The sequence below is a fragment of the Lampris incognitus genome, chromosome 6 (genome assembly GCF_029633865.1).
Source record: "Lampris incognitus isolate fLamInc1 chromosome 6, fLamInc1.hap2, whole genome shotgun sequence".
Classification (NCBI taxonomy): domain Eukaryota; kingdom Metazoa; phylum Chordata; class Actinopteri; order Lampriformes; family Lampridae; genus Lampris; species Lampris incognitus.
This window is the reverse complement of record NC_079216.1, coordinates 61,070,634-61,089,540: the sequence shown is the minus strand read 5'-3', so window position 1 is coordinate 61,089,540 and position 18,907 is coordinate 61,070,634. Positions and strand designations below refer to the sequence as shown.

The following is an 18,907-nucleotide window of genomic DNA, read 5'->3' as shown; positions in this document are numbered from 1 at the left end:
AAATTGAAAGGTCCAAAAAGTTCAGCTAAAGTGTGTTCACTGAAATCAAGCAGCAGTTACGTTAGGAGCAAATTAAGCTCATCATCACTATAGTATAATGTTTAATAGAGTCCCCCACTACACTACACGGCATCGTATAACACAAAGTACAGTGTATTTGTAGGTCAAAGGTCAGCTGGCTTACATAAGGTATATTGTGATTGAAATAAAAAGGTCCACATTTTTTTGGGGGGGGGGGGACCTACACTTTTAAGTGGGCTGACCACAGCCCTGCAGCTAGTAGACACACATCTCATCACCCCATCTGTTACAGTAAGGATAAAACACAGATAGGTCTGAAGTTAGTCCACAATGTATATACACTGCAAGTACACGTACACATCATAGATAGATAGATAGATAGATAGATAGATAGATAGATAGATAGATAGATAGATAGATAGATAGATAGATAGATAGATAGATAGATAGATAGATAGATAGATAGATAGATAGATAGATAGATAGATAGATAGATAGATAGATAGATAGATAGATAGATAGATAGATAGATAGATCGATCGATAGATTGGTACTTAATGCATTCCTTATTCATATATAATACAATCCTTTATCATTTTCAGTAAACATAACAGAGATGCACAATCGGTGTTGTCATTGGAAAACCGTGCAGCATACACCGTAGCCAAACACCTAAACGATGCTTTGTTTAAAAAGGTTTAAAACAACAACAACAACTTGCAACCTCAGTTCTTAAATGCAACCTTGAAACAGACTAAAAATGTCACCATCTGATAACCGTTGTGCGACAACGTAGTGCAAAACACTGTCAGGTGTCCTGTACCTACCTCCCTGTGTCAGCGTGCAGGACTGTGTGGGACTGCTAGCCTGGAGAAGACGTCAAATGTCTACAGCGGTGGCGACGCGGCTGTCAATACAGGTGGCCGACTGTGTCATGACTCCACACAAGTCAAACAACTATTCCTTCTTACTCCTCATGGGCCTTTTGGTACTGCTACATATTAGCCAAAGGGGTGCAATTGTTAGTGTATGTATATATATATATATATATATATATTGGCCCTGTGTGGGCCCTGTGATGGCCTGGCGGCCTGTCCAGGGTGTCTCCCCACCTGCTGCCCAGTGACTGCTGGGATAGGCTCCAGCATTCCCGCAACCCTGAGAGCAGGATAAGGATGGATGGATATATATATATAGTATATATATTCTTCTAATTCACTTCTACTGAGTTCTTACATCTCTCAGAGCATTTCTGAGTCACCAGATTTCCACTCTGTGAGAGAAATAAACATAAAGATCAGATTACATTTCATAAATGCACACGAAAAAAGGTTAAGCTCCAGTATATATCTTTTGCTCTCGCGGTGATGATAAATAAATGCAGCGGGGTTCGTTAACATGGTCTCTTTGGAACTGACTCGGTGAAATAGATCAGTGTCACTTCAACACTTTAATGCGTTTCGGTGGGGGCAGCTTGCTATAAAAGTTATTGGCTAAATACTTGAAACCCTTTTTTTTTTTAAATCCAACCTCCATTGTTTTTGCCAAATGGCTTTCAGCCAACCACCGCCCCCAGCCCTGGCAAGAGACAAGGGATGCTGTGGTAGTGTTGGATGAGAAGTGGACATTGTTCCAGGGCTATGTGAGACGACGGAGACAGCCGTAATAACGTCGCTGATTTCAACGTGCTGTCAGCACACTTAACCACATACCTGCTGTAAGTCCTAGCATACCTAGCTTCCCATCAAGCGGAAACATCCCTCTGAAATGAAACGGGGTCACCGGTGCTATCGCATCGGGGCCTTCCCTGCCGCCAAACACGGCTCGGCCTGGGTTTTTGAGTTTTTCATGTTGCAATCTGCCGCCGGAGGGTCTTGTCAAGCCTGGTCTGACACATATCTGCAGGTTTGCCGCAACAGCTCCTCTTCCTCTTCTTCAGGAAGGTCTCACCAAACAGTGGCCATTGAAATGAGCGCCCATAATTTGGATAGTTGATTAGCTTTTGCCTTAAGTACACCGGTGATTGAAGAAAAGAAATCAGATAGGTTTTCTTCGCATGCACATCGTCGAGGAAGTGCATGCAACGAAACCCTATCTGATTTCTATCTTTGCGATCGCTTTTCTCTCTGTAGTCAACTTCCAAAATTCACACGCAGAAATGAGCCGGCTGCACCAGCCGCTAAGAAGACCTGGCTGAAAACAAAGCACCCGGTTCAGCTGCGGACGCCGGACGTCAAAGACACGCTTGAACTTATTCCTTTCTTTGAAACCCATTCATTGGCAACCCAAGAATCAGGTATAAGGAAATTTCAGGATCCGGCTGTATCACAATGGGACTCTCGCTCTATTCTCATTTTGCACACAGCAAAGAGTGTCCACCACCACCCAAAACCAGCATCTCCCTCGCGGTTGAAAGGATCGAGTTCAGTTTCTTCGGCGTTTTGCATTTTCAGCTTTATTTGGTTTTGCATTTATGCAGGTCACAGCTCATTTGGTAAGGAACACACCTACAGCGGGCCTGCAGGATTAGACTTGCTTGCTCTGCTGCAGCCGATGCTCCCCTGTGAGGATGAATTGCACACTTTCAGCGTCGTGCGCAAAAGCCCACACTAGAAAGTTCCCAGTGGTCGGGCGGGAGCAAGGCAATGTGGCGTTCAGGAGGCCATCTGGCTGGATTACTTTACATATTCTTTCGCCACCAAAAACTCTGTGTTCTTGTGTTTCGTACGCTGCTGCTCTATGATGGCCGGAGATGGCGGCGGGCGGGGGGGGGGGGGTAGTTCCTCTTTGAGCGGGTCACTCCCACGGAGCTGCACTGATACTGCGTGTGCTTATCCAGTCTGAGTGGGCGTCTTGAGCGAAACGAGACCAAATGAGTCACCGTGCAGCTCAGCTGCGACTTATAGAAGAAGTGACTCTCTCATATTTGTAGTAAGCGGCAAGTCTTTCCACAGATCTCGTCAGAACGCATCGCCTTTAATTAACCATCGGGACGTCTCTTGCTATCAGCCTGCCGAGGAAAGACATAATAAAGGAGCGTTTTCTCTCTCAGCGTTCGCAGCAGCAGCAATGTGATGACTCGAGAGACCTTTTGTACATTCCCAAATCCCGGTGGCTCCACCCCGCAGCTCGCAGTGTCCAGAGAGTGTTGTCTGGGCCTGACATCAGGTTCTCACGTTGGAAGGGCGCTTTGATAGGCCCCCCTCACTTTGTGTTTGTAAAGGGAGACGTCCCGTTACAGCACAGGACACCCTGACCACCGAGACCAGATGGCTGGGCCGAGCTCACCAAGGACAGACTCTTAAGGCCGGTGTTCAGAAATCAGACCTTAAGTTTTGTTGTTTTTTTAAAAAAAAAGAGAAAGTGATAGAGCAGGAAGGTTCAGATTACAGATTAGGGTGCACCAAGTGGTCGTGCTTGGCTGAGGCCGTGAGCTTTTGGGTGCTGGCCCGATCTGGATCGGGTGAAAATGGGGTTTCATACATACGCTTTGTATAGAGGTGGAACCGGCAGTGCGGATATCAGCAGCGGCAGCAGTACTGGTAGGACGGCGGAGAGTGATGAATAATGCATGGTAGTATTTACTCTCCGCCGTCGAGTATATCATCGAGATAATTAACAACCGGAAATGGTGTCCGGCGATTCGCAAGCGGAGGAGACAGAAGTAAAGGCGCTGCCGTGTCACATATTTGCCTTGTTTTTACTCAGCAGGTCACAGCCCAAGCGGCCCACCGGCAGCCAGCCGCTGTGAATAATGAGGGGAAAAAAAGCTGGAAGGCTGCACGGAATTCTGTCTGTACACAAAAGACAACAAGCGAATTAGTCACACAAGGTGTTTGGATGTGCGACAGTTAACGCTCGACTTCCGTAGACGTATCACAGCCCATCTGAGCCTCTCTGCAACAAACACTTAGGTATGATGCCATCCACAAGGTCACGAGCGAGACGCCGCCTCCCCACCCCACCCCACCCCCCCCTTTTTTTTCTTCTTCTTTCGATCGCATGGAAAATTTGATATTCGTCGCCGAAGTTTCATTACGCAACCACCAAGCGAGGTCACACAAAGGTAGAAAGGTGTAACCGAAGCGAGTAAACAAGTACAAGCTGTATGCTGGTGCAGGAGAGTGTGGCTTGGACGCTCTCCAGCAGCGCAACACTGTTTACATGAACAGCGGCGTTGTTCAGTTCCTTATGACGGCTCCGCTGTCACAACATTGCTTTGAGACACAAAGCACAAACACGAGACTCGAAGCGACAACCCCCGAGATGCCTGAACGGGCCGGTTATTCGGACCTAAATAATGGACGGGTATATGTGCAACACGTAGGAGCCCAGGGAGGCTCGAGGCACTGCCGATCTGCAGCACGGCCCTCCTGAATGTAACCTCAGTCGTGCATTTTCTTGCATATTTTTTTTATTACTATGATTCTCAGTTAAAATCCCACATGTTGTCCACCGGCACGTTAACATACTTCCCGGCCTGGTGGCGGCATGTCCACGTTAGCTGCAGGCCCTGTTGACCGGAAGCATGATACAGACTCAACTTGCTTATCGATTCATGTTGCGTAATACCTGAAAATACACAGAAACGATGCGCCGTCGGAAACACGATTATGACTTTGTGCACGTGTGTAGAGTTGAATAATTGCTACAGCAGTGATCGTGCCTAATCGGAATCTAATATTAGATCAGGATTCCGCTTAGGAACAACAGCCTTTACTTGACCCTGGTCCGATGCTGAGCCATGACTATATACAGCAATCATTTACATCACAATATGGTGGCTTTGTGCGCGCCACACAATACCACTAAAAAGAGCAACGTGAAGCAAACACAGTTTTGCTGTTGCACCCATTCGCCTGTCACCAGTGGGCCTATTCAGGGTGCATTGATCAGTGCAGCGGCTTGAGTGGGACGTGCCTTGCAGGCACTGGTGTGAGAACCGACTCTCAATACTCCATTCAGCTGGCTGGTGTGCCCAAAGGCACTGCGTTAACCCAGCAGGCCGATGTTATGGAACGAGGCTCTCTTTTCTCCGGCCAGCCCACATGTGAGGCTATTAACCCATGGCGACTGGAGCTAAACCTATGCCCCTCACAATAGTATATTGATGCTGACGCTGAACACAAGACACAAGGGCTTCCATTATCTAACGGCCACATGTCGAGTTCAACTGAGCAGTGTATACGTTAGCTTGATATGGAATGGCATCCTTTTGAGTGGGCACAGGCACACGATTGTGCCGTAAAAGCCTGGGTCCGTTTTGTCCGTTAGACTACGTGGAGTATTTTGAGAGCACCTGCGGAGGTTTGGGTCCTTTACATATCAAGCACCCAGAAGAGTGTAAAACAGCTCTCATTATTCAAGGGCAGATAGATAGATAGATACATAGATAGATAGATAGATAGATAGATAGATAGATAGATAGATAGATAGATAGATAGATAGATAGATAGATAGATAGATAGATAGATAGATAGATAGATAGATAGATAGATAGATAGATAGATAGATAGATAGATAGATAGATAGATAGATGGATGGATGGATGGATGGATGGATGGATGGATGGATGGATGGATGGATGGATGGATAGATAGATAGATAGATAGATAGATAGATAGATAGATAGATAGATAGATAGATAGATAGATAGATAGATAGATAGATAGATAGATAGATAGATAGATAGATAGATAGATAGATAGATAGATAGATAGATAGATAGATAGATAGATAGATAGATAGATAGATATTTTAGGCTATGGCTTTCATAAGACCTTATGTTCGACGTTTTACCCTGCATTCTAGTGTGCAGATCCGGTCCATGCTCAACTTTTTCTATGACGCAAAAGAAGAAGAAGAAGGAGGAGGAGGAGGAGCAGAGAGAGGTTAAAGGAAACAAGAAAACGAGCTTGAATGTCAAAACACTCGACATGTTCTTGAGCGGGTCCCCCTCAACATCCCGGAGCAAGAGTTCTGTGTTTTGGCCGGAGTGCGCCCGCCGCCATGTCAACGGGTTCACACGCGTGGGCGAGGCAAGGCTGCGAGCGCGAGAGAGAGAGAGAGAGCGCGCGCGCGGCGCAGGGGAGCCTTCCTGAGGCGAGGCGAGGCGAGGCGCGCGGAGAGGCGCGGGGAGGCTGAGGTTTGCGCTGCACCTCCGCTGCAGCCTGCGTCACTTCCACTCGCCGCGACGAGCCCGTCGAAGTAGGCTGCGTATTGTTTATCCTCGAATGACCCGAGCGCCGACGAGAGAACATCCCGTTCCTGGGGTATTAATAGCTCCCCTTGCGTCACCCAACTGTGGCGGAGCGCCTCGCTAGACACGCGATGCCGCCTCACATCGGTGTCAGTGGAACGCGCTCGAAACCGGTTATGGAACAGGTAGTGTGCCAGAAGAAGACTTGCAGGGTGGCAGGCGGGTAGTCGCCGTTCGTCAGAAGAAGACTTGCAGCGTGGCGGAACGCTTGCAAGTGTGCCGTTAAAGGTGTGAATTGATTCTCGATAGCAGGCGCTTACGTCAATCAAGAGCGCACGCGGTGACCCGTCGTTGTGCAAAAGTAAATGTTTGGCAAACACGACGACCGATTACACAACCTACACCCCCCCCACCACCCCCTCCTCCCCCCCCCCCCGCAGCGCAGCGGGGAACCGAGGTAAGGTGAGACGCCTTAAAGCCAACTCAGTTGTTACGCGGTGCATGGAAGCCGTGTGAGGCACAGTTGGCCATATGCTTATCTCAGCCACCCCCCCCCCCAGTTATGAGTCTGGCTCCAAATGGATCCAGGGTTGCAGCCTGCTTACTCCCAGAGGGGGGGGGGGGGCTACCTTTCACCCTGCTCACTGGGAGTCTCCCGCCTGAGCGAGGGGTCTCCACCCCGGGTGAGTTCAGGGGCTGACCTCGACGCTGACATGGTTCAGACGTATGTAGGTCAACCCCGCTGACCTCCACCCGTCTGGGGGATCCTGAGAGAAAGAGAGTGTTTTCCTTCCGTGTCTGTGTCCTACTGTCACTCTTTGCAGAAGTGAAAACGATCGGACAAACGTTTTCTTGACGTGCTGACGACGCGTCACCCCCAACCTCACCCTGAAAGTGGGAACAAAACAGAGGAACAAAACAGAATTGGCCAGATATTGCAACTCAGCAGCACCACATGCCGGACCTCGTCACATGGGGTTCTGGCTGATGAATCGGCATTTTACGATTACATCCCTCCCACCTGACACGGAGAGTGAGAGATTACCTAGCAGTAAGAGAAGCGAGACGGTACATGGGAGGGGTGGGATTGGGGGAGAGGGGGGGGCGGTTGCCGAAGCGCATAGCCTGTAAAAATCATCTGTCCTCAGTCGCGACACTCGCTATCGAGTTCCACGCTGCCTCTGGAAGCAACGCCGGCGCAAGAAGTGCTGGTCAGGAGCTTGATGAAATGGGATCCCACGGCCAAGTAGCCACACACGAGCCTAAAATCACCATGTTCGATGCCAGGCCGCTATTGCACCCTGGCGGACCGATCTGGGTTCGGCGGCTGTCAGGAGAACCTCGCCTGCCCGGAGGCGTGGTGCCAGCTGTGATGTTTGGTGGAGAAGGACTAATGGTCTGGGGCTGTTGTTCGTGGTTTGGGCTCGGCCCCTCAGCCCGAGTGAAGGTTCATTTCAGCGCTGCTGCGGCGGCGGACAATGACCTTCTAGAGAATTGTGCGCTTCCAACTTGGTGGCAGCGGTTTGAGGAAGGCCTGGCCCCGGTCTCAGCTTGACAAAGCGAGGTCCACGAAGACGCGCCTTGCCAAGTTTGGTGTGGAACGACTTGACTGGCCTGCACAAAGCCCTGACCTCAAGCCCCGTCCGACACCTTTGAGAGGAATTGGAAAGCTGACTGCAAGCCAGGCCTTCTCACCTAACATTAGCGCCTGACCTCACTAATGCTCTTGTGGCTGAATGGGCGTGAATCCCTGCGGCCATGTTCCAACATCCAGCGGAGAGCCTTCTCGGGAGAGTGGCGGCTCAGCAGGATGGGGGGGGGGGCAACTCCGTGTTAATGCCCCTGGTTTTGGAACGAGATCTTCAACAAGCGCATATGGGTGTGATGTTGAGGTGTCCACGTACTTTTGGCAGTAGTGCCCCTTCACAAACACCCCTTCAGACACACGCCTTTGTGCGCAAACTGCCCCTCAATATCTTGTGACTGTCAGCCGCAATTGGCATTCGAGCGGCTGATGCTAACGTACTGTAACCGGTTATTTTGTTGCCCGGTGCGGGATTCGATATGGGGTGTGCTGCACCACAAGGCGACATCACTGACCGCTCGGCTAAAGGGTCAGACCCGTTAGCTAGGGGCTAACGTGTCCTATTAGTAGTTTACAGTCGTCATCCTCCCCGGAAGCGCGCCCTCGCGCTTTGTTCTTCCCGCGCTCCGAAGAGACTTCTGAGGATCTGCACACTTCCGGATCCCACCGCTGCCACCGATGTAACCGGTTATTTTCTTGCCCGGTGCGGGATTCGATCCGGGGTGTACTGCACCACAAGGCGACATCGCTAACCGCTCGGCTAAAGGGTCAGACCCGTTAGCTAGGGGCTAACGTGTCTTATTAGTAGTTTACAGTACTGTAAGCTCCACAGCATAATGCACAACTTTCTTATAGCGTTTTGAAAATACATTTTAGTCGTGGATCTCATTCAGCTGCACCCGTCTGCACAGCTTACACGGTTCCACGGGGGTATTTTGGTTGGCATCCCAAGATAGCTTGTGAAATGGCAGCAGCGTACGTCACACGTGGGGCGATACGCCGAGGGAAACCTACAGGCTGAGACTCGTTAGCTCATTAGCTCGTCGGCTTAAAGTTGCAGCAGGTGGAGGAATTTCGTGCAACGGACGCCGTGAGAAGATGGCTGCATGCGATTCAGCTGCCGCCGAATCCATCTGGTGGAGCCAAGGACGCACGCTGGGTGGGAAAAAAAAAAAGGTGAAGCGCTGCTGTTATCGACTCCGAGCGAAGCGGGAGCGGGGGGACTCGGAGTTGAGCGGACGGAGGATGTGTGTCCAGCGGAGGCCTGTGTCAAGTGAGGATCGATCTGACTCTTCGCTGCAACACAGAAGGGAAATGCAAATTTGGAAGAAGTCCTGACGCTCTGGTGTCCCGCCATGATTTGAATGACGTCATCCCGGAGGAGAAGAGGATGCTGGACTGCCGAGAAGCAGCTCAGCGTGTACTTTCTTCCTCTGTGTGCTCGAGTGGGAAATGGGAGGCGTGTGTGTGTGTGTGTGTGTGTGTGTGTGTGTGTGTGTGTGTGTGTGTGTGTGTGAAGTCGAGTCCGTTTTATTTGTACAGCCCATTATCACAAATTACAAATTTGGCTCAACGGGTTTTGCAGCAACACAACATCCTGTCCCTAGACCCTCACATCGGATGAGGAACAACTCCCTAAAAAAAAAAAAAAAACCTTTTAACAGGGAGAAAAAAACCAGGAAGAATCCTCAGGGGGAGCAACAGAGGAGGGATCTCTCTCTCTCTCTCTCTCTCTCTCTCCCAAGATGGAGAGACATGCAGCGGGTGTTGTGTTTGCACAATGTACACAATGCAACACTGAAAGAGGACAACAGAATCACAATGGCACGATAAGGTATACGAAGAATGTGACGAGGAGGATGCCAAGCAGTGTCCAGATGCCACCGGAACAGGCCGGGACCTGAGCCACGCGGCCGCCATCACCATGGAGACCTGGCAAGAGGACAGACTACACATGCACACAGGAGACTCTCGTCACGCCATTCACACACACACACACACGGGAGCAGAGGGAAGTGAGAGAGAGCGAGAGAAGGCTGCAACGCTGAAACAGGATGTGGATTTATAAGATGCATGAAGAAAAAAAATATATAACGAGGAGGATGCCAAGCGGTGTCCCGGTGGCGACCCCGGTCACCATGGAGACCGGGGGGGGGCAGACTACACGTGTGTGTGTGTGGGTGGGTATGTATGTGTGTGCAAGCAGTAAATTTACAGATTATTTCTTTCGCTCTCTTTTCAAATTCTCTGCTTCAGAAGAGCCAGAGAAAACATTTTCCAGGTCAACACCGAGGGCAGCGGTTAATCATTTCTTTAGGCGCGCTCGCTGTCGTCTGTCAGCGCCCTCTCCTCTCTCCGGGGCTGCAGGGTCCTGGTGCTTCTGGAAGGCCCCGTGCTGCGAGTGCTCCCGGCCCCGTGCGCGGGCGGGGAGGGGGGGACCTCCGAGCTCGGCACCGTGAGCGCCCCAGCCTCGTTCCGGAGTTGCAAGTTGAACTAGTTTGCCGGGAGCGAGTGTGCGAATGGGTGAGTGAGAGCTTCCCACAGCTAAAAAATATCCGCAGGCTTCCAAAAAACAGACCAAAATCCGTTAAGAGGCCTCCAAATAAACTCCCCAGCGTTGCCGCATCCTGCCGGGATAGCCTTACTCAGCAACAGGCACCGCGAGTCCTAATGGAGGAGGACTATCCTTCCTCTTAAAGCCCACCTGGCGTCTTAGCTGGTTTTGGTGATGGGAGTCTTTGACCTCCGTCAAAGGATTTGTCCCTGCCCATTACCTCATCACCGTTTGCTAGGCCTCCCGCCGCCATCTGTGTTTCAGATCATCTAAGGCGGTTCTAATTAACACGGCCGCAGACGAGGAGCCCATAGATAAGGACAACGGCGCTGTCGTCAGCAGGATTAGACAGGTGATTGTCGACTTGCTTTGACTCGAGCTTTTATGGCCCGTGACGCACCACGGCCAATCAATGTCGAGATGGATATCTCGCCGTCTCCTTTGTGTCTTTTGTGCAGACTTTAGTGCTTTCTTTACTTGTCACGGTCGTAGCAGAAACAGGCGGGTTGTTATCGCGCAGGGGAGGTAGGGAATTATTCTGGTCCTGCAACGGAATAAGTGGCAGCCTATTACATCGCCGTGCATATTTGGGTGCGTAGTCCAACAATCTCCCGTCAGGGGTGTTGCAGGGTACGTCCCAGCCGTGGCGACGAGGGCGGTTTGAACTGTTCAGTGTGGAATGTGGAGGGTGAGGGTTAATAACCTAACCTCACACCCTCCTTACCCCCAGTGCAGGTGTTCCTCAGGGCTGTGTTCTCTCCCCCCTGGCTCTTCTCACTTTACACCACCCACGGACAGCTCTGTGAAAATAATAGAATACGCAGACGACGCAGCCATTGTGGGCCTCGTCTCCAACAGCGGTGAAGCCCGGTACCGCTCTGCAGTGGGCCAAGAACCCAAGAACTCATTATTGACTCCCGATGCACGCCGAATCCCAAAACACCCATACAAATGAACGGAGACCCCCGTCGCCGCCACCCACTCTTCTGAATTCCTTGGAACACACATCAGCAACAACCCGAAGTGGAAAACTAACACTGAACTTTCCTTTTTTAGGCAGCTTAAAAAGTACCGGATCAAACATCAACTGCTGGTTCTGCTTTACTCAGCCATTATCGAGGCCATCATAACATCTTCTATTACAGTATGGTACGGCGGCAGGGACAGTCAAACACGGAAAAAAAACTGCAGCGGGTTGTCAACAAGGCACCCAAAATCATAAACAACCCACTCCCCTCAGTCGAATCTCTACAAAGATGACCTCCGACCCCTCACATCCTGCTCATCACCTCTTCCAGCTCCTTCCCTCAGGGAGGAGCTACAGGTCACTGTCCACTAAGACTAAACGCTTCACAGATAGTCCCCCCCCCCAGCCATCAGGACTCTGAATAGTCCCTATAGTCCCCTCCTCCTCACACACCACTGGCATAAACACCACCACTCACCTAACTGTCAGGCCTGATATGTGTATTTCTGCTGAACTGTATTGTTCATGATAATATGTTGTGTGTCTGTTGTTGTCCATGCATGTATTGTGCTGCAGAGTTTAATTGTGTACCAAAAACAAACCCCACCGGCCTTGGTCGTGTGGCTAATAAAACAATCTATAATGTATTTTACACGTCTCCATTAGCCGGGGAAGGCCCACATCTGCAAAATACCACGGCGGTTACCATTTTTGGCTTTATTTGTTTAGAGGGATTTTTTTGTTGTTGTTTTTGCTTCATGTCAACTTTTAGCGGGATGAAGTATAAAAATATAGCCGGGCCTAACCCACAATTCCACATTCAACAATAGCATCTGGGACAGGCGATGTGATGTCCTCGGGAGAGGCCACAGCCTTTTTCTATCCGTCCCCACACGGCGCCTCTCCGATGTGGCCCTAAAACCAAATGGGTCACGACCGCCGGCCAGGTGACCAACAATCAGCCCCACTTTTTGGTCTCCACATGCCCGCACGACGTTAAGGCCGGCATACTGTTATCGGTGAGTACGCACGATAAGTCTTGTTCCATCGATCGCTCACGGGAATACAATCATTAAAAACAATCTGGGGAGGGAGAACGCGTTTTATCGTCCGCGGTAACTCATTCGCTGCTGCTGACCCGGGGCAGGCCTCCTTACGGTGCACGTATAGCCTACGTGTGTGTGATTTACCTCAGACCCTGTTGTTGTTCTTGGTCATCGGAGACACAGACAGAATAGGCGATGTCTGCGGCGGCTCCGGGTGATGGTATTTTATGTACAGAAAAGGCCTCCGACGGATAATTACAGAGTCACCGTGGGTCAGTCTCTGGCCAAGAGGAGGCATTTCGGGTATCGAGTGACCGGCTCGTGATGCTCAATAATCCCGTTCACACGGCGGCACTTGGGCTGCTGAGGTAATCAAACAGGCGGCGGTGGCTATTGATTTGGCGAGATTACATCCTATGCTGATATTCGTTTACACTTATTAAAATGCGGTAGGGGCCCGAGGCGGCCCTTCTAAGAGACGCATCGCACCTCTTGGCCCGACGGCCGTTGTGATTGGCCACCCAGACAGCACCCGGATGCGGGCCACTTCAGGCAGTGATGCGGCACTGACGGCCTTCTTCTGGCCCTGGCAAAACGGATGTGAGCCTGAAGTGGCCCACATGTATAATAGCAAATACGGCCCAAATATGCCAAATCAGATGTGGGCCTTTTCTGGCAAGGTTGCATTGCTCTGGGCAACATGTGATCCGGATGTGGCCCTGAAGTGGCCCCCGTGTGGCGAACGGCGAATACGGCCCAAATATCACAAAACAAATATGGCCCACCTTTGGCAAATATGTGGCACATGCGGCATTGCTATGGCTCGGTTTCTGGCCCAGATCTGGCAAACGGGAGCGGACCGCCCCAGCGCCGTCATTCCACGCTGGTATGTGGGCCGGATGAAAGTGTCGGCGCGGGACGGGCCCCGGGCCACAGCAGCTTTGCTATCCGGGGCCGTGATTCCTGCCGGCGAGCTGTCGGTCGGCGGCCCCGCGGTGTTTTGTGCAGCCAGCTGTTTTTAACCGGGGGTGTAGGGTTGCACCTCGTAGACGCGTTTTCTCGAGGGCACATCAGGTCAGTTTTCTTCTCCCTCCTCCGTGTCAGTCCCCTTGAAAGGTAATGACGGGGTTGTGGAAAAACAGAGCTCGCGGGTCTGTATCCAACATCTGGCCGCTCCGTCCGCTGGATGCAGAGTCGACGCTGCGAGTTTACACAGCTGAGCGGGTGTGCGTGTGTGTCCTCAAAGCACCCCCCCCCCTCCTTTAGCGAGCCCGAGCTCCTTTACTGCCCCTGGGGAAAGGGATTAGCTCAAGGGCCTCCTCCTGATGGCGAAGACGCCGCCTTTGCAAACAAGGGGGTTTTATGACGCTCGGCCCAACAAGGCGAGACGCCGCCGCTCGTCAAGCGAGGCACGCCGGGAAACGGGAGTTGACCTGCGGGCGGCGGGTCACGTGCCCTGCCGTTTTACAACCTCGGGGGCGGCGCATGGATCCGCTGTTAACCTTCGCACGGGCCCCCCCCGGGGGGGGGGGGGGTCGCTGTGGAATCGGCATGTGTTCGCCGAGGGGGAGAACGGAGGTACGTAGACGAGGCCTCGGTAGCCGTTTAGCTGTGTCAACTGGGACATTCGTGGAATGCGCGTCTGTCCCCCGACCCCCCTCCCCCCCCCCCCGCAGAAGGGGGGGTTTTCAGGAATAGCTTACGGTGCACACAGATGTGCATGCACACGGCTGCCCCGAGCCTGTCAGCCCCAGGCCCCGCTGCAGCCTGTCAGGCCTTTTAGCTCCATCCCTCCAGTGCATCTTCATTTTGCCAGCGGAGCGGCGCTACTCCGGTGTAGAGACGTGAAACACCACCACCACCCCCCCACCACCCACCCCCACCCCCACCCCGTAGCCATTTGGAGAGAATAGGACTCCGCGTCAGCGCCTCGGCGTTTGTATCGTGCGTCGTATTTCTGCCTCGTTGGCCTTCCCAGTCAGAGAACGCTTCCTTCACCTCATCCGGCGCCGGCCCAGGCGCCGCCCTGCAGCCCGGGGAGCGAGACGGAGCGTGGGGCTGGTCGCCGGGGCCTTGGCGGAGGTGAAGAAACCCCTTGTCGTTTCACATCGCTTGCTTTTATGGCTGGACGGTGTCGGGAAAACGTTTTACATTTTGATTATTTCACGGGGTGTAGCGGTCTATTCCGTTGCCTACCAACACGGGGACCGCCGGTTCGAATCCCCGCGTTACCTCTGGCTTGGGTCAGGCGTCCCCACAGACATAATTGGCCGTGTCTGCGGGTGGGAAGCCAGATGCGGGTGTGTGTACTGGTCGGTCGGGGCGCCTGTTCAGGGGGGGAGGGGGGGCTGGGGGGGAATAGCAAGGATCCTCCCACGTGCTACCTCCCCCTGGTGAAACTCCTCACTGTCAGGTGAAAAGAGGTGGCTGGCGACTCCACATATAGCCTACCGGAGGAGGCATGTGGTAGTCTGCAGGCCCCCCCGGATCGGCAGAGGAGGCGGAGCAGCGACCAGGACGGCTCGGAAGAGTGGGGTGATTGGCCGGATACAACCGGGAAGAAAAATTAGGAAAAAATTATTTCATTTTTTTTGGATTATTATTATTATTATTATTATTATAATTTTTTGGGACATGTATTGCAATATTAAAGAAAATCAAGAGTTGTGTAATTTCACCGGCCTTTAAACTTAACAGCTCTACTTGGAGAGAATTAACCCCCCCCCCGCAGCGGTGATTAGGGGGGGTTGAAAGAAGGAAAGGGGGTAATATTCTGGTCCGGTCGGCGTGACACCGTTGTGTCCAGTTGACACTCATCAGTCCAGGTGAGCCCGTGATGACCACGTCACCTACCCTGCACCTTGCCTCCTCTAGAGAGGGGGGCCCGTCTGTGAATTGGGCGGAAGGAGGGTGGTGTCTCAGGAGACCACAAGGGACTTTGTCTCGCCGCCTCCCGGTTTCAAATATTTCATCGCAATTAGAGCCGCAATATCGCACGACACCGTGACAAACCAGATATTATTATTATTATTACTGCGAAGATACGAACCTTTCAATTTCAAACTAAATATGGCGGCCTGGCGGCCTGTCCATGGTGCCTCCCCCCACCCCCCCACCCCCGCCTGCAGGCCGTGTTTGCTAAGGTGACTGGGTGAAATATGAAGGGCGCCTTGCCGGGAGCCGCTCAGGGGTCGACACATCTGACCTCACCGTGAGCAACGGCGGTTGGTGTCGCCGCCATGCCTCCTCCGGGGGTCCGTGTAGGTGGGCTAGCCCCACCGGCGTCTGTGCACCCGGGGGGGAGGGTGGGTGGGTGTGTTCGTGTCCCATAACTCGTTTGACCTCGTAGCAGCTCTGTCGAGGACGTGAGCCCAAACTTCTATGCACAGGTTTTGTTTTCATGCAGACGATAAAAATGGCTTCTTTTTTTTGTCGACTTTGAGATTTTCAGACGCGCACATGGAAAGATATGTCCGAGTTATTATGTACATCCATCCATCCATCCATCCTTCCATCCATTCATCCATCCATCCTTCCATCCATCCATCCATCCTTCCATCCATCCTTCCATCCATCCATCCATCCATCCATCCATCCATCCTTCCATCCATCCATCCATCCATCCTTCCATCCTTCCATCCATCCTTCCATCCATCCATCCATCCTTCCATCCATCCATCCATCCTTCCATCCATCCTTCCATCCATCCATCCATCCATCCATCCATCCATCCTTCCATCCATCCATCCATCCATCCATCCATCCATCCATCCTTCCATCCATCCATCCATCCATCCATCCATCCTTCCATCCATCCATCCATCCTTCCATCCATTCATCCATCCATCCTTCCATCCATCCTTCCATCCATCCATCCATCCATCCATCCATCCTTCCATCCATCCATCCATCCATCCTTCCATCCATCCTTCCATCCATCCTTCCATCCATCCATCCATCCATCCTTCCATCCATCCATCCTTCCATCCATCCATCCATCCTTCCATCCTTCCATCCATCCATCCTTCCATCCATCCATCCATCCTTCCATCTGAACCGCTTATCCTGCTCTCAGGGTCGTGGGGATGCTGGAGCCTATCCCAGCAGTTATTGGGTGGCAGGTGGGCGACACCCTGGACAGGCCGCCAGGCCATCACACAGGGCCAAGATATACACACACACACACACACACACACACACACACACACACACACACACACACACACACACACACACACACACACACACACACACACACACACACTCATACCGAGGGACAATTTAGTACGGCTGATTCACCTGACCTACATGTCTTTGGGCTGTGGGAGGAAACCGGCGCCCCCGCAGGAAACCCACACAGACACGGGGAGAACATGCAAACTCCACACAGAGGACGACCCGGGACGACCCCCAAGGTTAGACTACCCCGGGGCTCGAACCCAGGACCTTCTTGCTGTGAGGCGACTGCGCTAACCACCGCGCCGCCCAACCAAAGGCAAAAAGGTCTCTGTGTGTATCAGCACATAGATCCCCTTCTTTGAAGGCCCCAGAGTGCAGACATGGGCGTTGACTGTGTTGTTGTCAGTGGGAGGAGGATGTGTAGATAGTGGAGGGAAAACAAGTGTCCACGTCTTTACCACTTGGGCTGCACCCAAATACCCATCAGACAACAACAAGTCTGCAAGAAATCCATCACCCTGTGTGGAAACTGGTTGGGTTGCTGTGATCGTCAAGGGAGCCACAACAACGCTGGAACGGCTCAGCAAGTCAGAAACACACACACACACACACACACACACACACACACACACACACACACACGCACACACAGATGACTTTTCCGTTTGTTCTCGGCAGCTGCTTGTATTCAGACACAAATCATAGATGTCTCTCTGCTCCAGCTAGGGTGTGGTGTTCATTCTTAATTCTCGCCGTCAGTAGGGCGATCCCACAGTGTGAGAGGTTCATACGGTTCAGTCGCCGTCCGTCCACCGTCCGTCCACCGTCCGTCCACCGTCCGTCCACCGGCCTCCACCGGTAGCTGGAGAACTCGGTTGATGGGGGTTTGAATTTCACAGGGATCTTCCCCTATCTGCGTCTGGGCACCGCCTCGCCATTGCCGGAGTTTGCGTCTTCTTCCCGTGGACACCAGACTGTGGTGTTCTGCAGAGATGAAGAGATGACGGACGTGCCGGGGCCGGGAACTAACTCGCCCCGACACGATCCTCTCGCAGCGAGCCGCCGGAGAGCCTTCTGAGCTGTTATTTCAGCCCGTGCGTGTTCGCCTGCGGATGAAACGTCGGTTGCCCAAGTGTCGTTCGAGGCGTTACATCGCACACCTCCGGAAAAACACACCAACATAGATGCAAAGACCCCCCCCAAAACCAGAATCAGTTTGCTACGACAAGTGAGTTTCCAAGAACCTCGCTGTGTGCACCGAGCATGGTGACACAATAACAAGGAAGGGGAAATGCAGAGTAAAGGAGGATAAAAGAAATATAAGAAATAAAAGGATTTAAGTGCATATAAGGTCGGTTCTCCGTGTGTACCTATTGCACAGCTGCATTTTCCGCAAAGCATTGGACGGCTCATACATTATAAAGAACACCGCCTATATACATGGAAGAGGACTCTGTCGGATTTACACTTGTGAGAAAATGTGAGCTGGTGACCACATGGCGAGGCGGCGTTCACGCCGAGAGTCCTGCAGCGAGTTACTGTGCAGCCCTGGCTGGCCTTCAGCATCGCAGAACATCTCCGTCTGAGGAAGACCCGCTCTCATCCACCCGTCTGCTGCTGCTGCTGCTGCTGCAAAACGAGGGGGTGCTAAACCCACCCGAGACACCAAGGCCTTATCCGGCTGATCTTCGTGGCAGACCGGGTAGCTATGACGACACAATTCAGTGGACTCACCCCAACTTTGCCCACCGTCGCCATCGCTGCTGCTGCAGGAAACAGTTGCTAATGCTAACGCAACCCACAGGAAGCAGGAGGGATTGAGACTATCAGCTCGGCTCCACAGGGGGTCTGTATTCAGCCGCACTGTGGTCAGGCACAGGTTCTGCAGGGGGGGGGGGGGCTTGCAGGTTCTGGTACTTACTGGGTTTATCTGGGGCAGTGGCTGTGGCCACTTCCCTGGAATAAAGAAGGATTTGCACAGCGAAGTGCAGTGGGTGAGATAAGGTCTCTGGTCCCGGACGCCGTCCCCCATGCCGTGCTCGGTATCACATGTGAAAGCCATTCCACCCTAACTTGCTTTCCAGCTGTTGTCTACATCCCATCTGGCTCCAGGGACGAGATGAGTCACGGAAGACATCTGAAATGAACGGTCACCCGTCAACACGCAGAGAGCACGCTGGGCTCGGCGCGAAGCAGAGGTCACAAACAGAACACAACGCGCTCATTCAAGAAACTCAACACACGCTTTTTTTGTTGTTGTATTTTTTGATTACCAAAAAAAACAAAAACAAAACTCCCAATCGTCTGCAGTGAGACAATTAAGACGGGCTTGCCACAAGTGGCCAGGCGGAGTGGG

At 52.2% G+C, this 18,907-nt stretch overlaps 1 protein-coding gene across 1 annotated transcript in view; it reads left to right on the top strand.

The window, feature by feature from the left end:
• The window catches only part of LOC130114248 (transient receptor potential cation channel subfamily M member 1-like), a 50,431-nt gene that overhangs the window by 1,317 nt on the left and 30,207 nt on the right, over positions 1-18,907 (top strand). The window lies entirely within an intron of this gene.